Source organism: Crocodylus porosus, unplaced genomic scaffold, assembly GCF_001723895.1.
Source record: "Crocodylus porosus isolate Cpor-Errol unplaced genomic scaffold, CroPor_comp1, whole genome shotgun sequence".
Classification (NCBI taxonomy): domain Eukaryota; kingdom Metazoa; phylum Chordata; order Crocodylia; family Crocodylidae; genus Crocodylus; species Crocodylus porosus.
This window is the reverse complement of record NW_017728922.1, coordinates 11183732-11189738: the sequence shown is the minus strand read 5'-3', so window position 1 is coordinate 11189738 and position 6007 is coordinate 11183732.

The window sequence follows — 6007 nt, the reverse complement described above, 5'->3', positions numbered from 1 at the left end:
GTGGATCCTCCTCTCCCTCCTCTGCCCATAGCCCGAGACTGGGAGGATCGATGAGAACACCACCTGTGCCCCCAGACCTATTAGGCCGGCTCCCAAATCCCTGTAGTGCCTCATGACCCAGCTGGGAGCGCTCTGAGCCGTGTCATTGGTGCCTACATGAATAAGGAGCATAGGATAGTGGTCTGTGGGCTGGAGGAGCTTTGGGATCTTCTCTGGAATGTCTTGGATGCGGGCCCCTGGGAAGCCACAGACTTCCTGTACTAAGGTGGCAGATTGACCCCTCAGTCCCCCTCAGGATGGAGTCTCCCACAACAGACACCTTATGTTTTGTCTTGGGGAATGCAGGGTGGTTGCTGCAGTTAAGCCTGTGTTGCCTGCGGGAGCTGGCAACTCAGCAGACTCAGCTGGAGCAGCAAGAGGTGTGTACCTGTTGGTAAGCTTCGGCGGGGCAGGGGCCTTGGTGCGGCAGGCCTTAGGGCCCTTAACCACCTTGGTCCATGCCCCTGACTGGACAGACTGGACAGAGTGGGAGGTCCCAGAGTCCTCGTTTGTCCTCGAGGGAGACAGTGGTTTACCCTCCGGCTCCCGGGGAAGAAGGGCCTGGCAGTAGGAGTCAATCTCCTGCTCACAGTCCCTGATGGCATGCAGACTCTGGACTGTGGCATGGAGCTCCTCCAGCTGGCCCACCAGAGACCCCAAAAGGGAACTGACCCCACAGACCCCACAAGGGAAGATGGCCCCAGAGCCTGAAAAAAGGACATACAGCCTGTGCAGCTGGGAGCCAGAGGCTCCATCTGTGTGGAGCCCGGAACCTTGGGCTCTGTCTGGGTGGCAGTCTCTGAGGTGCCCGAGGTGCCCAAGGGGGTGGGGCGCAGAGCCTGAGGGGACCCTCAAGGTGCGGCGTGTGGCCATCTGTGTCATGCCTCTGGTAGGCTGTTTACAGCTGGGATTGTCTACCCTGGGGTTTCGCAGGCAGGGTCGCAGGCCCTTCCACGCCCCCTCCTGCACGAACTCTGTGCCAACTCATGAGCCAGCAGACAAGCGCGCCTGTTTGTGCAGCCTGTTCACGTGGGTCCAGTAGCGTGGCTTCCTGGGGGGCTGGGCAAAGTAGGGGCCTGGACAGGGCTTGACCCGGCCTGGCTCCATGTAGCTGCCTCCTCCCACTCAGAGAGGGGTCAACCCCTTTCCACAATGGGCCCTGCTTGCCTCCAGCTGTGCTGGGGGTCAGCGTGGGGCTCCACAGCTGCCAGGGGGTTTCTAGGGGGTTTCAGGGGAGCGGGGGCATGGCGGATTTCACCCACGTGTCTCTTGCCACTCCAGAGCCTAACTGGGGCTTTTTTTGCTGTTAGTGGGCCCTTTTAAACTGCACACATGTGCAGTGGGCCTGCCTTCATGGAAAGCTTCTCTCGGGCAAGGGGGTGTCTGCCTGGGATTTAGGGGGCCCTGCTGTACTGGAGGGGGACTGGTGAGTACCCCCTCCTACCTTTCTCTCTCCCTGGGGGGCTGGGCCAAGTAGGGACCTGGGTGGGGCTTGACCCAGCCCGGCTCCACGCAGCTGCCTCCTCCCAGTGGTCAGAGAGGGGTTAACCCCTTCCTACCACAGGCCCCGCTTGTTTCCAACTGTGCTGGGGGCTGGTGGGGGGCTCCGTGGCTGCCGGGAGGTCTCTGGGGGGCTTTGGGGGAGCATGGGCGTGGCAGGCTTTCACCCGTGCATCTCTTGCCACTCCAGAGCCTAACTGGGGCTTTTTTTGGTGTTGGCAGGCCCTTTTTGAAGGTTCCCTAGGAGATTTCTCTTTTTTTCCCCCCTCAACCAGTGTTTAGCCTTCCCCACTCTCCTCTTTAACCAGGCCCTTACTTTTTGCCCCGCGAGCCACTTGCTGGTTTGTCACCCATTCTTACCCCCGTGTTTACCATGACTCCCCCTCTTATGATAAAGACCATGCCTGCTGTCCACGTTACACAGACTACCTCCTCTCTAAGTAAAATTTACCCTTTTGCTCTGGTAGTAATCATGATCTTTCAAGGCACGCTGCACACTTTCTGAGATGTATATGCCTACCAGTACCACTCCAAATCCCCTTTTTTTCACAATAATCATGATCTTTCAAAGTGCTCTGCACACTCTTTCTGAGATGTATACACCTACCAGTACCACCTCAAATCCCCCTCTTTTTTTGACAATAATCATTATCTTCCAAGACTAGTTGTTTATACCCTCCCCGAAAACCCACCCTCTTTTTTTCACAATAATCATGATCTTTCAAGACAAGATGATTACACCCACCCTGAAAATCCACCCTTTCAAATGCTTGAGGACAAATTTTAACCATGGCACAAAGATACCATCTTCCAAATTCTCAATGTCTGCTTGGGGGCCTGGGCACTAGGTCATAACTGTACCATGTGATCTAGGGTGGTTCTTGCAGCCTGAAAGGTTGGGCTTTGGGGGTCTGCATGGGCTGTCCTTCTGATGTCATGGACCATGTGGTGCTGGTGTCACACACCATGTGACTGGAGTTGGGGTGGGGTTGCTGATGTCACACACCATGTGACTGGGGTCAGGGGGCAGAGTTGATGATGTCACACACCATGTGACTGGGGTCAGGAGGCAGGGCTGGTGATGTCACACACCACACAAGGGGGAAGGGGCGGGGCTAAGGGGGTGGGGCTTCCAGCCCAGCCCACCTGTCACATTTGCATTGAAGGAAGGTGAGCCTATATACTACTCAAGGGCTTGTATGCTGGAGGGACCTGCACTTTCAATCTCTTCACTCAGTAATTTAGCTATGTATTCACCTGTATGACGAGAAGATTTGGTAGGAATTGCTTTCAGGAATACTGGTTCAGGGGTTGCTAACATAATGTTCAATAAAGGATTGCTTTGTATATCAGTCTATCCATCTGATATCAGAGTCAGTGATTCTGCTTGACCTGTCCTTTGAATAACCATTGTTTGAACTCTGTCATACTCTCTACCTAAGAGAGAATGTGATAAGTGATAACATGATGATAACTTCTCTGAAGAGCAAATTAGTTTGTAATGTTCTGTCCAGTGTTGATTTTTAATTATGGAAAGAGGTGTACCACTCGCAAATATAGCTCAAGCTAATGTCTCATCTGCTTTTTCTTGATCTTCTGTTGACATTTTGTCTACAAAGCTTGATAAAAAGCTTGACTGTCTTGAACAGCTACACATGGTGGATCACATATCTGGTGACACTGATCTTGAATGTGAGAATCCTGCTTCTTCTTCCCCTGGACCTGGCAGCTCAACATTTTCATTTTTCCTTTTTTGCAAATCTGCTATTTTATTTGAGCTACCAAGTTCCTGCAACAAAAGCGGGGGAAATATTTTTATTTTAGCCTATTCTAGTCTGGCCTCATCCATTAGAAGAAGAAGGAGAAGTGGCAAGGAGATTGCTTCCCACCTCCCTGGCAGAAACAACACTCTGCTGCTCAACTTACTGCTCAGTTGCCCTGGGACTGCAGAACCAAAAAAAAAGTATAGTCTGTCCTATGCTGTCAGCCAGAGGAATAATCTTGCTCTGCTAGGTTGAAATAGTTAGCTATTTATCTATTATGTAATTAAAAATATATATATTGTTAAGCCTAAGCCACTTTGTGTGCTTAGTGCAAGCAGAAAAGCAGGATTAAAATATTTTAAGTAAATAAATAATAGTCCAGAGTTGCACTAACAACCTTTAAAATAATGATGTTTCACAACAGCATAGATGCTAGTCTATACTGTGTGTAGTTTAACATATTAATTTGTTTACTTACATAGGATTCCTGAAGTAGACTTTTCTCAGATGATGTTGTTTTACTACTTTGTTGTATTAGTTTTCTGTATATGGCTTGTATTCTTTGAGGACAGTTTCTAAATGTTTTTAAATGTTTCTTCATTCTTGTTGCATTGCTAGCCTACTCTGCCCAAAATATTTATATCTACCAACTTTTTTCTTTCTTTCAGTGGCTTGAACTTCACTATAATGATGCTACACGCTAGGTTTTTTTCTGTTTAGGCATTATTCTGACTACTTCAAACCAAAAGCACTAAAAACTAACAAACCTTATGCAAGCACTTCCAGCTTCCCCAACTCAAGAAAAGAAATGAGATACTGGTCTGTGTGTTTGCTGAACTGAAAGTGAAACAAAAAATAATCACAGTTTTAGTTTTGGTTTCCTTTTCACTTGCAGTCTGAAATGAAATAAGAGTTTTAACTTTGGTTTTGATTTGACCTGTACAGGCAATTAGGTGAATTCATAACTTGATTTTTGGTTTGGATTATTATGTGACTGTATTTACCTTCCTGTTTACAAATCAATAAAACATATATGTGCTCTCTCTCACACTTCCTAGGGATAATTACCTGAAAAACATTAATTACAACTTTGAAACTGCCAAGCTTGCCTAATATTGTATTGGCATTTATTCATTATTACTAATGAATTTTATGAAACACTTAATTTTTAGAAATGAAAAATGTTCCACGGAAAAATAAAGCACATCCCTGATGATAGCATAATTCTACTACTTCAGAAGAATTGCATTGTTTACACCTGGTCCACAAAAAAACAGACACAATTAAGACAATTCTATTTTTTCATGATCATTTTTAGATTGTGGGTGTATTCTGGGAAAAAATGTCCTATATGTTTTGTCCTGCTCATGTCTGGAAAGTGAATTTATACAGTTGCATGCATGAGCAGTCACAAGGACAAAAATTTAAATTAACACATGCAAGCATTCAAAAATGCTTACCATGTGAGATATCTGACCAATCACATTTAAGCAACACAGCTTGAATTTTAAGACTCAAATAGTCACAAAGAACAACTGGTGATAAAATATAAGCTTAATATTTTAAATAAGAAACCAAAAAGGAATAACCAAATATTTCAAAGAAATCTGGATTTGCTGGTGAATATATCAAGAACAGAAAAATAATAGATTTGTTAAATAAATGATTTGTTTTGAATTATTTCTCCAGCTCCAACTATACTTAAATTAAAAATGTATTTCTTTTTCAATGTGTCCTGTAAAATGCTTGTTTATGTAGATTTTAAATATAATGTAATGCTTTGTATTTTATACATTTCATTAATCTTAATTTACGGCTACATTATGTAGCTATGTCCTGATATTTGTATCTTATCTCCAGTATCTGAGAAATTCTTATCACACTATTTTATTCAAAACTATACCTCTCATTTCAGCTAGAAAGTATGTAGATCACTAAATATTCAGTAGTTTCACTGGTTGTAAAAATGCTGAACAAATGAATAAAATCAACTGTCAATAACTACAGTGCAAATGTGTACAATTGCAATGAAACTGGATTAATAAATCCACATTACCCCTAGATCTTGTAGCTCTAAATAAAAATAAACACAATTAATAAATTTCCTAGTACTTAAATATACCCTTGATCCAAAGCCCACTGAAGTCAATCAATCAATGGGCGTGTCTACACATGCAAGCATGAGTGCTTGCAACAGGTCAAATAGAAGCAGTGCAAATTTGAGCTGGGGCTTTTTCCTTCAGCGCATGTGCTTGGACATGCACTTTGTCATGGAGCAAATCACCCACTTGGGGCAAAATAACCCTGCCTGGCTCCTCCTGGATCTTCAGCCAGGGGGAGCTAGAACCCGGGACCAGCACCTGTACTACCCCAGCAGTATAAAAAGCTGCCCTGGCAAGTAGTTCAGGGCTACTAGCTTTCAGGAGCTTCTGGGGCCCAGCCAATTGGTACCTGGGGACACTACCCCTTGTGCCAGCTGGACTACTGAAGCAGCCCTGAGAGTTCCCTGAACCCTCTACCCACTGCAGCAATCTGGTAGTGGGGCTAGTGCCTGGCTGTGACCTGCTGTGCACCTGCCAGACTCGGATGGGGACTGCAGAGCCAGTAGAGGCATCTTCCCCTCTGGGCCAGCTGCCAGTGGACTGCGGTTGCAGGTTTGGCCTTTGTGTAGCACTACTGCCATTTGTGCCCCCTGCCCGGCTATC